Below are 20,336 nucleotides of genomic sequence, written 5' to 3'. Positions count from 1 at the left end.
AAGATAGAAGGTGTACCCAATAGTTTCCTTAGGGTATCCTATGAAGATGCATTTTTCCTCTTTGGGTTCGAGCTTCTCACGTTGAAGTTTCTTCACATAAGCATCGCAGCCCCAAACTTTCAGAAACGACAGTTTGGTTTCTTGCCAAACCATAATTCATACGGTGTCATCTCAACGGAGTTAGACGGTGCCCTATTTAAAGTGAATGCGGAAGTTTCCAATCCATATCCCCAAAATGATAGCGGTAAATCAGTAAGAGACATCATAGATCGCATCATTTCCAATAAAGTGCGATTACAACATTCATACACACCGTTACCCTGCGGTGTGCCAGGCGGCATCAGTTGTGAAACAAATCCAAATTTCCTTAACTGCGTCCCAAACTCATGACTCAAATATTCACCTCCACGATCAAATCATACGAACTTTATTTTCTTGTCGCTTTGATTCTCTACTTCAATCTGAAATTCCTTGAACCTTTCAAAGGTTTCAGACTTGTGTTTCATTAATTAGACATACCCATATCTACTTAAGTCATCGGTGAGGGTGAGAACATAACGATAGCCACCGCGAGCCTCAACGCTCATTGGACCGCATACATCGGTATGTATTATTTCCAATAAGTTGGTTGCTCGCTCCATTGTTCCGGAGAACGGAGTCTTGTTCATCTTCCCCATGAGGCACGGTTCGCATGTGTCAAATGATTCAAAATCAACAGACTCCAAAAGTCCATCTGTATCGAGTTTCTTCATGCGCTTCACACCGATATGACCAAGGAGGCAGTGCCACAAGTATGTGGGACTATCATTATCAACCTTACATCTTTTAGTACTCACACTATGAATATGTCTAACATCACATTTGAGATTCATCAAGAATAAACCATTGACCAGCGAGGCATGACCATAAAACATATCATTCATATAAATGGAACAACCATTATTCTCAGATTTAAATGAGTAGCCATCTCGCATCAAGAAAGATCTCTATACAATGTTCATGCTCAACGCTGGTACTAAATAACAATTATTAAGTTTTAAAACTAATCCCTCAGGTAGATGTAGATGTAGCATGCCAACGGGGATCACATCGACCTTGGAACCATTCCCGACGCGCATCGTCACCTCGTCCTTTGCCAGCCTCCGCTTATTCCGCAGTTCCTATTTTGAGTTGCAAATGTGAGCAACCGCACCGGTATCAAATACACAGGAGCTACTACTAGCGCTGGTAAGGTACACATCAATAACATGTATATCATATATACCTTTGACGTTGACGGCCTTCTTATCCGCTAAGTACTTGGGGCAGTTCCGCTTCCAGTGACCAGTTCCCTTGCAATAATAGCACTCGGTCTCAGGCTTGGATCCTTTCTTTGGCTTCTTACCGGCAACTGGTTTACCGGGCGCGGCAACTGCTTTGCCGTCCTTCTTGAAGTTCTTTTTACCCTTGCCTTTCTTGAAACTGGTGGTTTTATTCATCATCAACACTTGATGTTCTTTCTTGATTTCTACCTCCGCTGATTTCAGCATTGAGTACAATTCGGGAATGGTTTTCTCCATCTCTTGCATGTTGTAGTTCATCACAAAGCCCTTATAGCTAGGTGGAAGCGATTGGAGCATTCTGTCAATGACCGCGTCATCCGGAAGTTCAAGTCCCAGCTGAGTCAAGCGGTTGTGCAACCCAGATATTCTTAGTATGTGCTCACTGACAGAAATATTCTCCTCCATCTTACAACTGAAGAACTTGTCGGAGAATTCATATCTCTCGACCCAGGCATGAGCTTGGAAAACTAGTTTTAGCTCCTCGAACATCTCCTATGCTCCGTATTGCTCAAAACACCTTTGGAGCCTGAGTTCTAAATTGTAAAGCATGCCGCACTAAACCAGGGAGTTGTTGGGTAACGTAGCATAAATTCAAAATTTTCCTACGCTTATTCTGATCTTCCTATGGAGAGACCAGCAACGAGAGAGGGGTAAGAGCATCTTCATACCTTTGAAGATCGCTAAGCGGAAGCGTTGCTAGAACGCGGTTGATGGAGTCGTACTCGCAGCGATTCCGATCTAGTGCCGAACTACGGCACCTCCGCGTTCAACACACGTGCAGCCCGGTGGCGTCTCCCGCACCTTGATACAGCAAGGAGGAGGGAGAGGTTGGGGAAGAACTCTAGCAGCACGACGGCGTGGTGTCGATGGAGAGACGAGGTCTCCCGACAGGGCTTCGCCAAGCACCGGCACAGAGGAGGAAGAAGAGCAGGGCTACGCCAAGGTAGAGGGAAAAGTCTATCTCTCAATGGCCAAAAGTGCCCACTATATATAGGGGGAGGGGAGAGGGGGTGCCACCCCTAGGGTTCCCACCCTAGGGGGTGCGGCAGCCCCCCCAAATGGGAGGTGCGGCGGCCAGAAGGGGGAGGAGGGGGTAGCGCACCAACTGGTGGGCCTTAGGCCCACCTGGCTTAGGGTTTGCCCCCCCCCCCCTTTCTCTCCCTTGCGCAATGGGCTGAATGGGGAAGCACACCAGCCCACCTAGGGGCTGGTTCCCACCCCCACTTGGCCCACCTTACCTCCCGGGGTCGTTGCCCCCCTTCGGTGGTCCCGGTACATTACCGGTGACGCCCGAAACACTTCCGGTGTCCAAAACCATCCGTCCTATATATCAATCTTTACCTCCGGACCATTTCGGAGCTCCTCGTGACGTCCGGGATCTCATCCGGGACTCCGAACAACTTTCGGTATACTCGTATAATAATTCCCTATAACCCTAGCATCATCGAACCTTAAGTGTGTAGACCCTACGGGTTCGGGAGACAGGCAGACATGACCGAGATACCTCTCTGTCCAATAACCATCAGCAGGGTCTGGATACCCATGGTGGCTCGCACTTGCTCCACGATGATCTCATCGGATGAACCATGATGTCAAGGATTCAATCAATCCCATATACGATTCCCTTTGTTTGTCGGTATAGAACTTGCCCGAGATTCGATCGTCGGTATACCTATACCTTGTTCAATCTCGTTACCGGTAAGTCTCTTTACTCGTTCTGTAGCACGTCATCGTGTGACTAACTCCTTAGTCACATTGAGCTCATTATGATGTTCTACCGAGTGGGCCCAGAGATACCTCTCCGTCACACGAAGTGATAAATCCCGATCTCGATTCGTACCAACCCAAGAGACACTTTCGGAGGTACCCGTAGTGCACCTTTATAGTCACCCAGTTACGTTGTGACGTTTGATACACCCAAAGCACTCCTACGATATCCGGGAGTTGCACAATCTCACGGTCGAAGGAAAAGATACTTGACATTAGAAAAGCATTAGCATACGAACAATACGATCTAGTGCTAGGCTTAGGATTGGGTCTTGTCCATCACATCATTCTCCCAATGATGTGATCCCGTTATCAATGACATCTAATGCCCATGATCAGGAAACCATGATCACCTATTGACTAACGAGCTAGCCAACTAGAGGCTTGCTAGGGACACATTGTGATCTATTTATTCAAACATGTATTACGGTTTCCTGTTAATACAATTATAGCATGAACAATAGACGATTATCATGAACAAGGTAATATGATAATAACCATATTATTATTGCCTCTAGGGCATATTTCCAATAGTCTCCCACTTGCACTAGAGTCAATAATCTAGTTACATTGTGGTGTATCGAACACCCATAGCATTATGGTGTTGATCATGTTTTGCTCGTGGAAGAGGTTTAGTCAACGGGTCTGCAATATTCAGTTCCGTGTGTACTTTACAAATATCTATCACTCCACTCTGTACATGGTCCTGGATGGAGTTGTAGCGGCATTTGATGTGCATTGTCTTCTGGTGAAACCTGGGCTCCTTGGCTATGGCAATGGCTCCAGTGTTATCACAGAAGAGTGTCATAGGACCCGATGCGCTTGGAACCACTCCAAGGTCGGTGATGAGCTCCTTCATCCAAATTCCTTCATGAGCCGCTTCTGAACCAGCTATGTACTCCGCTTCACATGTGGATGCTGCCACGACTTCTTGCTTGCTGCTGCACCAGCTCACTGCCCCACCATTTAACACATATATGTATCCGGTCTGTGACTTTGAGTCATCCGGATCTGTGTTGAAGCTAGCGTCGACGTAACCCTCTACGATGAGCTCTTCATCACCTCCATAAACGAGAAGCATTTCCTTAGTCCTTTTCAGGTACTTAAGGATATTCTTGACTGTTGTCCAGTGTTCCATACCTGGATCACTTTGGTACCTCCCTACCAAACTTATGGCAAGGTTTATATCAGGTCTGGTACACAGCATGTCATACATTAGAGAGCCCACGGCTGAAGCGTAGGGGACAGAACTCATCTTCTCTCAATCTGCTGCCGTGGTCGGCGACTGAGTCTTACTCAATCTCATACCTTGCAAAACTGGCAAGAACCCTTTCTTTGAGTTTTCCATATTGAACTTCTTCAATATCTTGTCAAGGTATGTACTTTGCGAAAGACCTATGAGGCGTCTCGATCTATCTCTATAGATCTTGATGCCTAATATGTATGCAGCTTCTCCAAGGTCCTTCATTGAAAAACTCTTGTTCAAATAGGCCTTTATGCTCTCCAACATCTCTATATTATTCCCCATCCATAATATGTCATCCACATACAGTATGAGGAAAGCTACAGAGCTCCCACTCACTTTCTTGGACAGACAGGCTTCTCCGTAAACCTGTATGAACCCAAACGCTTTAATCACCTCATTAAAGCGAATGTTCCAACTCCGAGATGCTTGCACCAACCCATAGATGGAGCGCTGGAGCTTGCACACTTTGTTAGCACCTTTAGGGTCGACAAAACCTTCTGGTTGCATCATATACAACTCTTCCTTAAGGTTCCCGTTAAGGAACGCTGTTTTGACGTCCATTTGCCAAATTTCATAATCATAAAAGGCGGCAATTGCTAACATGATTCGGACTGATTTCAGCTTCTCTACGGGAGAGAAAGTCTCTTCGTAGTCAACTCCTTGAATTTGTCGAATACCCTTTGCGACAAGTCGAGCTTTGTAAACGGTTACATTACAGTTTGCATCAGTCTTCTTCTTGAAGATCCATTTATTTTCTATGGCTCGCTGGTCATCGGGCAAGTCCACCAAAGTCCATACTTTGTTCTCATACATGGATCCTATCTCGGATTTCATAGCCTCAAGCCATTTGTTGGAATCCGGGCCCGCCATCGCTTCTTCACAGTTCGAAGGTTCACCGTTGTCTAACAACATGATTTCCATCACAGGGTTGCCGTACCACTCTGGTGCGGAGCGTGCCCTTGTGGACCTTCGCGGTTCAGTAGTAACTTGATCCGAAGCTTCATGATCATCATCATTAACTTCCTCTTCAGTCGGTGTAGGCGCCACAGGAACAACTTCCCGCGTTGCGCTACTATCCTGTTCAAGAGGGGGTGTAATTACCTCATCAAGTTCTACCTTCCTCCCACTTACTTCTTTCGAGAGAAACTCTTTCTCTAGAAAGGATCCATTCTTCACAACAAAGGTTTTACCTTCGGATCTAAGATAGAAGGTATACCCAATAGTTTCCTTAGGGTATCCTATGAATACACATTTCTCCGCTTTGGGTTCGAGCTTTTCTGGTTGAAGTTTCTTCACATAAGCATCGCAGCCCCAAACTTTAAGAAACGACAACTTAGGTTTCTTGCCAAACCATAGTTCATACGGTGTCATCTCAACGGATTTAGACGGTGCCCTATTTAAAGTGAATGCTGCAGTTTCTAATGTGTATCCCCAAAATGATAGCGGTAAGTCGGTAAGAGACATCATAGATCGTACCATATCTAATAAAGTGCGATTACGACGTTCAGACACTCCGTTGTGTTGCGGTGTGCCAGGCGTCGTCGGTTGTGAAACGATTCCACACTTCCTTGGGTGTGTGCCAAACTCGTGACTCAAATATTCTCCTCCACGATCAGATCGTAGACATTTAATTTTTCTGTCACGTTGATTCTCAACCTCACTCTGAAATTCCTTGAACTTTTCAAACGTCTCAGATTTGTGCTTCATCAAGTAGATATACCCATACCTACTCAAATCATCGGTGAGAGTGAGAACATAACGATAACCACCGCGAGCTTCAACGTTCATTGGACCACACACATCAATATGTATTATTTCCAATAAGTCGGTTCCTCTCTCCATTATTCCTGAGAATGGAGTCTTAGTCATCTTGCCCATGAGGCACGGTTCGCATGTGTCAAATGATTCAAAGTCAAGAGACTCTAATAGTCCATCAATATGAAGCTTCTTCATGCGCTTAACGCCGATATGACCAAGGCGGCAACGCCACAAGTATGTGGGACTGTCATTATCAACTTTACATCTTTTGGTACTCACACTATGAATATGTGTAACATCACGATCGAGATTCATCAAGAATAAACCATTCACCAGCGGAGCATGACCATAAAACATATCACTCATATAAATAGAACAACCATTATTCTCTGACTTAAATGAGTTGCCGTCTCGCATTAAGCAAGACCCTGATACAATGTTCATGCTTAAAGCTGGTACTAAATAAAAATTATTAAGGTTTAAAACTAATCCCGATGGTAGACGTAGAGGTAGCGTGCCGACAGCGATCACATCGACCTTTGAACCATTCCCGACGCGCATCGTCTCCTCGTCCTTGGCCAGTCTCCGCTTATTCCGCAGTTCCTGCTTTGAGTTGCAAATGTGAGCAACAGCACCGGTATCAAATACCCAGGAGCTACTACGAGCGCTGGTAAGGTACACATCAATAACATGTATATCACATATACCTTTAACGTTGCCGGCCTTCTTGTCCGCTAAGTATTTGGGGCAGTTCCGCTTCCAGTGACCTTTTCCCTTGCAATAGAAGCACTCAGTCTCAGGCTTGGGTCCATTCCTTTTCTTCTTCCCAGCATCTGGATTACCGGGCGCGGCAACAGCTTTGCCGTCTTTCTTGAAGTTCTTCTTACCCTTGCCTTTCTTGAAACTAGTGGTCTTGTTGACCATCAACACTTGATGCTCTTTCTTGATTTCTACTTCTGCAGACTTGAGCATCGAGTACAACTCGGGAATTGTCTTCTCCATCCCTTGCATGTTGTAGTTAAGCACAAAGCCTTTATAGCTTGGTGGGAGAGACTGGAGGATTCTGTCAATTATAGCATCATCCGGAAGTTCGACTCCAAGTGAAGTCAGACGACCGTGTAACCCAGACATTTTGAGTATGTGCTCACTGACAGAACTGTTCTCCTCCATCTTATAGCTAAAGAACTTGTCGGAGACTTCATATCTCTCGACACGGGCATGAGCTTGAAAAAATAGCTTCAGCTCCTGGAACATCTCATATGCCCCGTGTTGCTCAAAACGCCTTTGGAGCCCCGTTTCTAGACTGTATAACATGCCACACCTAACCAGAGAGTAGTCATCACTCCGCGTTTGCCAGACGTTCAGAATGTCCTGGGCTGCTGCGGGAGAGGGAGGGTCACCTAGCGGTGCATCAAGGACATAAGCCTTTTTAGCTACTTCAAGGATGAGCTTCAAATTGCGAACCCGGTCCGCATAGTTGCTACCATCATCTTTCAGCTTGTTTTTCTCTAGGAATGCGTTGAAATTGAGGTTGACGTTGGACATCTACAATATTTATAAAGACAACTTTTAGACTAAGTTCATGACAATTAAGTTCATTTAATCAAATTAAGTATGAACTCCCAGTTAAATCGACATCCCTCTAGTCATCTAAGTGACACATGATCCATGTTGACTAACCCGTGTCCGATCATCACGTGAGACGGACTAGTCACCATGGTGAGCAACTCCATGCTAATCATATTCAACCATACGACTCATGTTCGACCTTTCGGTCTCTTGTATTCGAGGTCATGTCTGTACATGCTAAGCTCGTCGAGTCAACCTAGGTGTTTCGCGTGTGTAAATCTGGCTTACACCCATTGTATGCGAACGTTAGAATCTATCACACTCGATCATCACGTGGTGCTTCGAGACAACGAACCTTCGCAACGGTGCACACCTAGGGGAATACGTTCTCGAAATTTTAAGAGGGATCATCTTATTATGCTACCGTCGTTCTAAGAAATAAGATGTAAAACATGATAAACATCACAATGCAATCATATAGTGACATGATATGGCCATTATCATCTTTGCCCTTTCGATCTCCATCTTCAGGCATCGCCATGATCATCATCGTCACCGGCGTGACACCATGATCTTCATCATCATGATCTCCATCATCATGTCTCCGTGAAGTCGTCACGCCAACTACTACTATCACTACTACTATAGCTAACCGTTAGCAATGAAGTAAAAGTAGTAAGCACATGGCGTTGCATCTCATACAATAAATTAAGACAACTCCTATGGCTCCTACCGGTTGTCATACTCATCGACATGCAAGTCTTGAAACCTATTACAATAACATGATCATCTCATACATCATACATCCAACATCACAACTTTCGCCATATCACATCACATGTCAAACCCTGCAAAAACAAGTTAGACGTCCTCTAATTGTTGTTGCAAGTTTTACGTGGCTGATTTGGGTTTCTAGCAAGAACGCCTTCTTACCTACGTGACAGCCACAACGATGATATGCCACAGCTATTTACCCTTCATAAGGACCCTTTTCATCAAATCCAATCCGACTAGAGTAGGAGAGACAGATACCCGCTAGCCACCTTTATGCACGGTGTGCATGTCTGTCGGTGGAACCAGTCTCACGTAAGCGTATGTGTAAAGTCGGTCCGGGCCGCTTCATCCCACAATACCGCCGGAAAAGAATAAGACTAGTAGCGGCAAGCAAATTGACAAATCATCGCCCACAACTTTTGTGTTCTACTCGTGCATAGAATCTACGCATAGAAAACCTGGCTCTGATACCACTGTTGGGTAACGTAGCATAAATTCAAAATTTTCCTACGCTTATTCAGATCTTCCTATGGAGAGACCAGCAACGAGAGAGGGGTAAGAGCATCTTCATACCTTTGAAGATCGCTAAGCGGAAGCGTTGCTAGAACGCGGTTGATGGAGTCGTACTCGCAGCGATTCCGATCTAGTGCCGAACTACGGCACCTCCGCGTTCAACACACGTGCAGCCTGGTGGCGTCTCCCGCACCTTGATCCAGCAAGGAGGAGGGAGAGGTTGGGGAAGAACTCCAGCAGCACGACGGCGTGGTGTCGATGGAGAGACGAGGTCTCCCGACAGGGCTTCGCCAAGCACCGGCAGAGAGGAGGAAGAAGAGCAGGGCTGCGCCGAGGGAGAGGGAAAAGTCTATCTCTCAATGGCCAAAAGTGCCCACTATATATAGGGGGAGGGGAGAGGGGTGCCACCCCTAGGTTTCCCACCCTAGGGGGTGCGGCAGCCCCCCAGATGGGAGGTGCGGCGACCAGAAGGGGGAGGAGGGGGTGGCGCACCAACTGGTGGGCCTTAGGCCCACCTGGCTTAGGGTTTGCCCCCCCTTTTCTCTCCCTTGCGCAATGGGCTGAGTGGGGAAGCGCACCAGCCCACCTAGGGGCTGGTTCCCACCCCCACTTGGCCCACCTTACCTCCCGGGGTCGTTGCCCCCCTTCGGTGGTCCCCTGGGGCCACCTCCGGTGGTCCCGGTGGTCCCGGTACATTACCGGTGACGCCCGAAACACTTCCGGTGTCCAAAACCATCTGTCCTATATATCAATCTTTACCTCCGGAGCTCCTCGTGACGTCTGGGATCTCATCCGGGACTCCGAACAACTTTCGGTAACCTCGTATAATAATTCCCTATAACCCTAGCGTCATCGAACCTTAAGTGTGTAGACCCTACGGGTTCGGGAGACAGGCAGATATGACCGAGACACCTCTCTGGCCAATAACCATCAGCGGGGTCTGGATACCCATGGTGGCTCCCACTTGTTCCATGATGATCTCATCAGATGAACCACGATGTCAAGGATTCAATCAATCTCGTATACGATTCCCTTTGTCTGTCGGTATAGAACTTGCCCGAGATTCGATCGTCGGTATACCTATACCTTGTTCAATCTCGTTACCGGTAAGTCTCTTTACTCGTTCCGTAGCACGTCATCGTGTGACTAACTCCTTAGTCACATTGAGCTCATGATGATGTTCTACCGAGTGGGCCCAGAGATACCTCTCCGTCACACGGAGTGACAAATCCCGATCTCGATTTGTACCAACCCAACAGACACTTTCGGAGGTACCCGTAGTGCACCTTTATAGTCACCCAGTTACGTTGTGACGTTTGATACACCCAAAGCACTCCTACGGTATCCGGGAGTTGCACAATCTCACGGTCGAAGGAAAAGATACTTGACATTAGAAAAGCATTAGCATACGAACAATACGATCTAGTGCTAGGCTTAGGATTGGGTCTTGTCCATCACATCATTCTCCCAATGATGCGATCCCGTTATCAATGACATCTAATGCCCATGATCAGGAAACCATGATCATCTATTGACTAACGAGCTAGCCAACTATAGGCTTGCTAGGGACACATTGTGATCTATTTATTCACACATGTAATACTGTTTCCTGTTAATACAATTATAGCATGAACAATAGACGATTATCATGAACAAGGAAATATGATAATAACCACATTATTATTGCCTCTAGGGCATATTTCCAACAAGAGTAGTCATCACTCCGCGACTACCAGACGCTCTGAACGTCCTGGGCTACCGCGGGAATGGGAGGATCTCCTAGTGGTGCATCAAGGACATATGCCTTCTTGGAAGCAGTGAGGATGAGCTTTAGATTACGAGCACAGTCCGCATAGTTGCTCCCATCGTCTTTCAGCTTGGTTTTCTCTAGGAACATGTTGAAATTGAATGGGACATTTGCGTTGGCCATTGGATCTACAATTTTTGTAAAGACAATTTTAGACTAAGTTCATGATAATTAAGTTCATAAAATCAAGTTACATAATGAACTCCCACTCAGATAGACATCCCTCTAGTCATCCAAGTGATACATGATCCACGTCGACTAGCCCGTGTCCGGTCATCACGTGAGACGAACTAGTCATCAATGGTGAGCATCTCCATGCTGATCGTATCATCCATACGACTCATGTTCGATCTTTCAATCTCTCATATTTCGATGCCATGTCTATACATGCTAGGCTCGTCGAGTCAACCTAAGTGTTTTGCGTCTGTAAATCTGGCCTACACCCGTTGTATTCGAACATTAGAATCTATCACACCCGATCATCACGTGGTGCTTCGAGACAATGATCCTTCGCAACGGTGCAGACTTAGGGGAATACTTATCTCAAAATTTTATGAGGGGTCATCTTATCTTCTCTACCGTTGTTCTAAGCAATAAGATGAAAACATGATAAACATCACATGCAATCATATAGTGACATGATATGGCCATTATCATCTTGCTCCTTTGATCTCCATCTCCGGGCACGGCATGATCATCATTGTCACCGGCATGACACCATGATCTCCATCATTATGTCTTCGTGAAAGTCGTCTCGCGAACTCTTACTTCTACTACTATAGCTAACGGTTTAGCAATAAAGTAAAGTAATCATATGGTGTTGCATCTCATACAATAAATTAAGACAACTCCTATGGCTCCTGCCGATTGTCATACTCATCGACATGCAAGTCGTGAATCCTATTACAAGAACATGATCAATCCCATGCATCACATATGTAACATCACATCCTTTTGGCCATATCACATCACATAGCATACCCTGCAAAATCAAGTTAGACGTCCTCTAACTGTTGTTGCAAGTTTTACGTGGCTGATTTGGGTTTCTAGCAAGAACGCTTCTTACCTACGTGACAGCCACGACATTGATACGCCAATGCTATTTACCCTTCATAAGGACCCTTTTCGTCGAATCCAATTCGACTAAAGAGGGAGAGACACACACACGCTAGCCACCTTATGCACCAAGTGCATGTCAGGCGGTGGAACCAGTCTCACGTAAGCATACATGTAAAGTTGGTCTGGGCCGCTTCATCCCACAATACCGCCGAAAAAAGATAGTACTAGTAACGGAAAGCAATTGACAAAATCATCGCCCATAACTTTTGTGTTCTACTCGTGCATAGAATCTACGCATAGAACCTGGCTATGATACAATTGTTGGGGAATGTAGTAATTTTAAAAAAATCCTACGTCATCCAAGGATCTGTCTAGGAGAAACCAGCAACGAGTAAAGGGGTAGAGCATCTTCATACCTTTGAAGATTGCTAAGCGGAAGCATTTCTAGAACGCGGTTGATGGAGTCGTACTCATAGCATTCAAATCGCAGAAGATTCCGATCTAAGCGCTGAACAACGGCACCTCCGCGTTCAATGCACGCGCAGCCCGGTGACGTCTCCTACGCCTTGATCCAGCAAGGAGAGAGGAGAGGTTGAGGGAGAGCTCCGGCATCATGACGGCGTGGTGATGGTGGAGCTATGCAGTTCTCCGACAGGGCTTCGCCAAGCACCACGGAGGAGGAGAAGATGGAGAGGTAGGGCTGCGCCTTGGAGAGGTGTAATTCTGTGTGCAGCCCTCCCAAATCCCTCTCTATATATAGGAGGGAGGGTGAGAGGGGGCCGACCACCCCTAGGGAAACCTTAGGAGGTGCGGCGGCCAAGGAGGAGGAGGGGCGGCGCCCAAGGCATTCCCCACGCCTAGGATTTGTTCCCCTTAGCCCTCTTGTGCGCCTTGGGCTGAGGTGGGTGGTGCACCAGCGCACCTATGGGCTGGTTCCCATCCACTTTTGGCCAACGTACCCCTTCGGGTTGGTGGACCCCCGGAACCCTTCCCGTGGTCCCGGTACAATACCGGCGATTCCCGAAACACTTCGAACGATCAAAACTCCACTTCCTATATATGAAACATTACCTGTGGACCATTCTGTAGCTCCTCGTGACGTCCGAGATCTCATCCGGGACTTAGAAAAACCTTCGGTAACCACATACTATTCCCATTACAACCCTAGCATCATCGAACCTTAAGTGTGTAGACCCTACGGGTTCGGGAACCATGCACACATGACCGATACACCTCTTTGGTCAATAACCAACAGCAGGGTCTGGATATCCCTGTTGGTTTCCGCATGTTCAACAATGATCTCATCGGATGAACCACGATGTCGGGGATTCAATCAATCCAGTATGCAATTCGCTTTGTCTACCGGTACGATACTTGCCCGAGATTCGATCGTCGGGATCCCTATACCTTGTTCAATCTCGTTACCGGCAAGTCTCTTTACTCTATCCATAATACATCATCTCGTGGCTAACTCCTTAGTCACATTGAGCTCATTATGATCATGCATTACCGAGTGGACCCAGAGATACCTCTCTGTCACATGGAGTGACAAATCCCAGTCTCAATTCATACCAACCCAACAAACACTTTCGGAGATACCTGTAGTGCACCTTTATAATCACCCAGTTACGTTGTGACGTTTGATACGCCCAAAGCACTCCTATGGTATCTGGGAGTTGCACAATCTCATGGTCTAAGGAAATGATACTTTACATTAGAAAAGCTTTAGAAGACGAACAATACGATCTAGTGCTATGCTTAGGATTAGGTCTTGTCCATCACATCATTCTCCTAATGATGTGATCCCAATATCGATGTCATACAATGTCCATGATCAGGAAACCATGATCATCTATTGATCAACGAGCTATCCAACTAGAGGCTCACTAGGGACACATTGTGATCTATATATTCCCACATGTATTACGATTTCCGGATAATACAATTATAGCATGAATAATAGACAATTATCATGAACTAGGAAATATAATAATAACTACTTTATTATTGCCTCTAGGGCATATTTTCCAACATGTTAGATTGTAAATCACATAGAGGTGTGATACTAGATTATTAACTCTAGTGCAAGTGGGAGACTGTTAGAAATATTCCATATAGGCAATAATAAAATAGTTATTATTATATTTCCTGTTTCAAGATAATCATTTATTATTGATGCTATAATTGTATTGAATGGAAACATAAATACATGTGTGGATACATAGACAAAATACTGTCCCTACTAAGCTTCTAGTTGACTGGCTCGTTGATCAAAGATGGTTAAGGTTTCCTAGCCATAAACAAGTGTTGTCACTTGATAACGGGATCACATCATTAGGAGAATGATGTGATGGACAAGACCCAAACTATAAACGTTGCATGTGATCGTGTTATTTTGTTGCTATTGTTCTCTGCATGTAAAGTATACATTCCTATGACCATGAGATCATGTAACTCACTAACAATGGAGGAATGCCTTCTGTGTATGAAACGTTGCAACGTCACTCGGTAACTATAAAGGTGCTCTACAGGTATCTCCGAAGGTGTCCGTTGAGTTGGCATGGATCAAGACTGGGATTTGTCACTCCATGTGACGGAGAGGTATCTTGGGGCCCACTCGATAATACAACATCACAAACAAGCCTTGCAAGAAATGTGACTATAGAGTTAGCCACGGGATCTTGTATTATGGAATTAGTAAAGAGACTTGCCGGTAACGAGATTGAAATAGGTATGGCGGTACCGACGATCGAATCTTGGGCAACTATCATATCGAAGGACAAAGGGAATGATATACGAGATTGTGTGAATCCTTGGCATAGAGGTTCAACCGATAAGAGCTCGGTAGAATATGTAGGATCAAATATGGGCATCCAGGTCCCGCGATTTGATATTGGTCGCAGAGTGTCTCAGGTCATTTCTACATAGTTCTCGAACCCGCACGGTCTGCACACTTAAGGTCTGGTGACGTTTCGGTATAGTTGAGTTGTAGGTGCTGGTGACCAAAGGTTGTTCGGAGTCCCGTATGAAATCCTGGATGTCACGAGGAGCTCCGGAATGGTCCGGAGGTAAACAATGATATATAGCAAGTCCTATTTTGGTCATCGGAAAAGTTTCGGGCTCATCGGTAGTGTACCGGGAGTGCGGGGAGGGTGTCGGGGGACCACCAGGAGGGGTGTGACGACCCAAGAACCTTATGGGCTGTGAGAGGAGGTGAACCAGCCCCTGGTGGGCTGGCCGAAGCCTCTCTCGAAAGCCCATGCAGCTAGGAGTGGAGATAAAAGGCAAAAGTCCTTTAAAAGGAAAGGAAGGAGGAGTCCTTCCAAAGTAGTCCACCTCTCTTGTGGGAAGGTAGAGTCTTTCTTGTAGGGTTCGGCCGTAGGGGCCAAGGCTACCTCCTATCCCCTCTTCCTATATATACTAGAGGTTTTGAGGGCTTTTGAGATATAGAGATCAGCCACGTGCTGCCCTCTCTCTAGATATGTTTCTCCTCTAGTCTAGTTTCAGCGGTGCTTAGGCGAAGCCTTGGTGGAATAGCTCCACCACCATCGCCAACATGCCATCGCGCTGTCGGAGAACTCATCTACCTCTCCCCCCCCTTGCTCGATCAAGAAGGCGGAGATCGTCGTCGAGCTGTACGTGTGCTGAACGCGGAGGTGTCATCCGTTCGGCGCTAGATCGGGACGGATCGTGGGACGGCTGCGATTTGGATCGCGAAGACGTTCGACTACATAAATCAAATTTCTTAATGCTTCCCGCTTAACGATCTACAAGGGTATGTCGATCCGATCTCCCCTCTCATAGATGATCATCACCATGATAGGTCTTTCGTGTGCGTAGGAATTTTTTTTGTTTCCCATGCAACGTTCCCCAACAATAGGTGAGGGCAGAGTCGTCGTCGAAGTCATCAGAGTCGTTGATGAAATCATTTTCTTGAAGGTTGAAGATGGACTTGCTGACGAACACAAAGGAAAGAGGTAGGCTTACCACACGAAAGTCTGACTCCTCCTCAGATCCTTCTTGTTCTTCACATTCTTACTCAGAATCCATTTCCTTGCCAATAAGAGCTCGAGCCTTTTTGTAATCGTTCTTATTGTGTGATGAGGACTTTGAAGATTTCTTATTTTTATTCGAGTCATCGGAATTGTCATATTTGTACTTCTTCTTCTTTGATTCCTTTACCCAATGGTGACAAAGAGCAATGTAGTGACCAATTTTCTTGCATTTGTGACAAGTTCTTTTCTTGAAATACTGAGATGAAGGTATTGATTTCTTTGTATCTCTTCTTGAAGATTTTCCAAATTGACCTCTTCTGGATAACTTTTGGAATTTTCTCACAAGCATTACAAGTACCTCACCAAGTTCAATAGGGTCACCAAGACTGCAATTAGATTCTTTTTCTTTAGATGAGGAGATTTCCTTTGTCTTCACTACACGAAATCTAACATAGCTTGTCCCATAGAGATCTCTTTTCTTAGATTGTTGGAATTCATGAGTATTGAGTCTCTCAAGAAAACAAGCAGGGTCTAGTGATTTGTAGTTTCCACGCTCTTGAATCAACAAACCAAGTGTATGTTGGGTAACGTAGCATGGGAAACAAAAAAAATCTTATGCACACGCAATACCTATCCATGGTGATGATCATCTACGAGAGGGGAGAGTGAATCTACATACCCTTGTAGATCGCTAAGCGGAAGCGTATATAACGTGTTTGATGTAGTGGAACATCTTCGCGATCCAAATCGCAGGCCGTCCCGCGATCTCATCACGATCCGTCCTGCGATCCCATCACAATCCTTCCCGATCTTGTGCCGAACGGACGGTCCTCCACATTCAGCACACGTACAGCTCGATGACGATCTCCACCTTCTTGATCCAGCAAGAGGGGCGGAGAGGTAGATGAGTTCTCCAGCACGGCGACGTGGTGGTGGTGGTGGTGGTGGTGCTATTCCAGCAGGGCTTCGCCTAAGCACCACTGAAACTAGAGGAGAAACAGATCTAGAGAGAGAGGGCAGCACGTGGTTGTTTTCTGTTGTCTCTAAAACCCTCAAAACCCTTAGTATATATAGGAGGAGAGGAGGGAGAGGGATGTGCCCTAGGGCTACCCTTTCTTCCAATCCTAGTAGGAGTAGGATTCCTCCTTCCCACTTGGAAACTATTTCCAGCTTGTGTTTTTTCCTTCTCAAACCTTATGGACCTTAGTGGGAACTTATTCCAGCCCACTAGGGGATGGTTTATCTCTTCCCACAGCCCATGAGGCCACTCGGGGAGTGACACCCCTCTCGATGGTCCCCCGCACCCCTCCCGGCACTCCCGGTACACTGTCGATGAGCCCGAAACTTTTTCGGTGACCAAAACAGGACTTCCTATATATCATTCTTCACCTTCGGACCATTCCAGAGCTTCTCGTGACATCCTAGATTTCATTCGGGACTCCGAACAACCTTCGGTAACCATCACATATAACTCAACTATACCGAAACGTCACCGAACCTTAAGTGTGCAGACCCTGGAGGTTCGAGAACTATGCAGACATGACCTGAGACACTCTCCGGTCAATACCCAATAGCGGGACCTAGATGTCCATATTGGCCCCCACATATTCTACGAAGATCTCTATCGGTTGAACCCTTTGTCAAGGATTCAGATAACCCTGTATGTTGTTCCCTTTGTCCTTCAATATGTTACTTGCTCGAGATTCGATCGTCGGTATCTCCATACCTAGTTCAATCTCATTACCGGCAAGTCTCTTTACTCCTTCCGTAATACAAGATCCCGTAACTAAATCCTTAGTCACATTTCTTGCAAGGCTTGTTGTGATGTTGTATTACCGAGTGGGCCCCGAGATACCTCTCCGTCACACGGAGTGCCAAATCCCAGTCTTGATACATGCCAACCCAATAGACACCTTTGGAGATACATGTAGAGCACCTTTATAGTCACCCAGTTACGTTGCGATGTTTGATAACCCACAAGGTATTCCTCCTGTGTCCGGGAGTTGCATGATCTCATGGTCATAGGAACAGATACATTGACATGCAGAAAACAGTAGCAATAAACTGACACGATCATATGCTACGTTCATAGTTTTGGGTCTTGTCCATCACATCATTCTCCCAATGATGTGATCTCATTATCAAGTGACAACACTTTTCTATGGTCAGGAAACCTTGACCATCTTTGATCAACGAGCTATTCAACTAGAGGCTTACTAGGGAGAGTGTGTTGTCTATGTATCCACACATGTATTTGAGTTTCCAATCAATACAATTCCAGCATGGATTATAAACGATTATCATGAATAAAGAAATATAATAATAACCAATTTATTATTGCCTCTAGGGCATATTTCCAACAGTCTCCCACTTGCACTAGAGTCAATAATCTAGTTCACATCAATATGTGATTGCAGTGAACCTAACACCCATACAGTTATGGGATTTGATCATATCTTGCTTGTGAGAGAGTTTTTTTAGTCAATGGGTCTGAACCTTTCAGATCCGTTTTTGCTTTAGAAATCTCTATGTCATCCTATAGATGCTACTACCACGCACCATTTGGAACTATTCCAAATGACTGCTCCACTATACGAATCCGGTTTACTACTCATAGTTATTCGGATTAGTGCCAAATCTTGCATCGACTTAACTCTTTACGATGAACTCTTTAATTACCTCCATAAGTAAGAAAATTTCCTTAGTCCACTAGTTACTAAGGATAGCTTTTGACCGTTGTTTAGTAATCCATTCTGGGATCACTTCTGTACCCCTTGACAGATTCATGGCAAGGCACACATCAGGTGCGCTACACAGTAAAGCATACTATAGAGCCTACGGCTAATGCATAGGGGATGACCTTCGTCCTTTCTCTTTCTTCTGCCATGGTCGAGCTTTGAGTCTTACTCAAATTCACACCTTACAACACAGCCAAGAACTCCTTTGCCGATCTCTTTTGAACTCCTTCAAAACTTGTCAAGGCATGCATTTTGTTGAAAATCCTTATTAAGCGTCTTGATCTATAGCCATAGATCTTGATGCACAATGTTCTAGTAGCTTAATCCAGGTTTTCCTTTGGAAAAAACCTTTCAAACAACCCTTTATGCTTTCCAGAAACTCTACATTATTTCCGAACAACAATATGTCTACCACATATACACATAATAAATCATGTAGTGCTCCCACTCACTTCTTTGGAAATACAAGTTTCTCACAAACCTTGTATAAACCCAAGAACTTTGATCATCTCATCAAAGCGTATATTCCAACTCCTAGATGCTTGCACCAATCCATAGAAGGATTGTTGGAGTTTGCATACTTGTTAGCATCCTTAGGATCGACAAAATCTTCTCGTTGTATCACATACAACATTTCCTCAAGTAAACCGTCGAGGAAATAATGTTTTGACATCCTATGTGCAATATTTCATAAATAATGCAGCAACTGCTAACATAATTCCAACAGACTTTTAGCATCGCTACGAGTGAGAAAGTTTCGTCATAGTAAACTCTTTGAACTTGTCGGAAACAACCTTGCGACAAGTCGAGCTTTTCTTAATGGTGACTTTTCACCATCATCGTATGTCTTCCTTTTAAAGATCCATATGTACTTAATATTCTTACGAATATCAAGTAGTTCTTCCAAAGTCTACACTTTGTTTTTATACACGGATCCTCTCTCGGATTTAATGGCCTCCAGCCATTTGCCGGAATCCGGGCCTACCATCGCTTCTCCATAGCTCGTAGGTTCATTGTTGTTCAATAACATGACCTCCAAGACAGGGTTACCGTACCACTCTGTAGCAGTACGCGACCTTGTCGACCTACGAGGTTTGTAGTAACTTTATCCGAAGCTTAATGATCACTATCATCAATTTCCACTTCAATTCGCGTAGGTGCCACAAGAACAACTTACTGCGCCCTGCTACACACTAGTTGAAGTGACGGTTCAATAACCTCATCAAGTTCCACCACCCTACCACTCAATTCTTTCGAGAGAAACTTTTCCTCGAGAAAGGACTCGTTTCTAGAAACAAATACTTTGCTTCCGGGTCTGAGATAGGAGGTATAGCCAACTGTTTTGGGTGTCCTATGAAGATGCATTTATCTGCTTTGGGTTCGTGCTTATCATGCTGAAACTTTTCCACATAAGCATCGCAGCCCCAAACTTTTAAAAACAACAGCTTAGGTCTCTCCAAACTATAGTTCATACGGTGTCATCTCAATGGAAATACGTGGTGCCCTATTTAAAGTGAATGCAGTTGTCTCTAATGCATAACCCATAAACGAGGTAATTTGATAAGAGACATCATAGTATGCACCATATCAAATAGGGCGTGGCTATGACGTTCGGACACACCATCACACTATGGTGTTCCAGGTGGCATGAGATGTGAAACAATTTTCACATTTATCTTAATCGTGTACCAAACTTGCAACTCAGATATTCATATCTACGATCATATCGTAGACATGTTACCCTCTTGTCACGACGATCTTCAACTTCACTCTGAAACTACTTGAACC

Source organism: Hordeum vulgare, chromosome 6H, assembly GCF_904849725.1.
Source record: "Hordeum vulgare subsp. vulgare chromosome 6H, MorexV3_pseudomolecules_assembly, whole genome shotgun sequence".
Lineage (NCBI taxonomy): Eukaryota > Viridiplantae > Streptophyta > Magnoliopsida > Poales > Poaceae > Hordeum > Hordeum vulgare.
Note: the sequence above shows the minus strand (reverse complement) of the source record.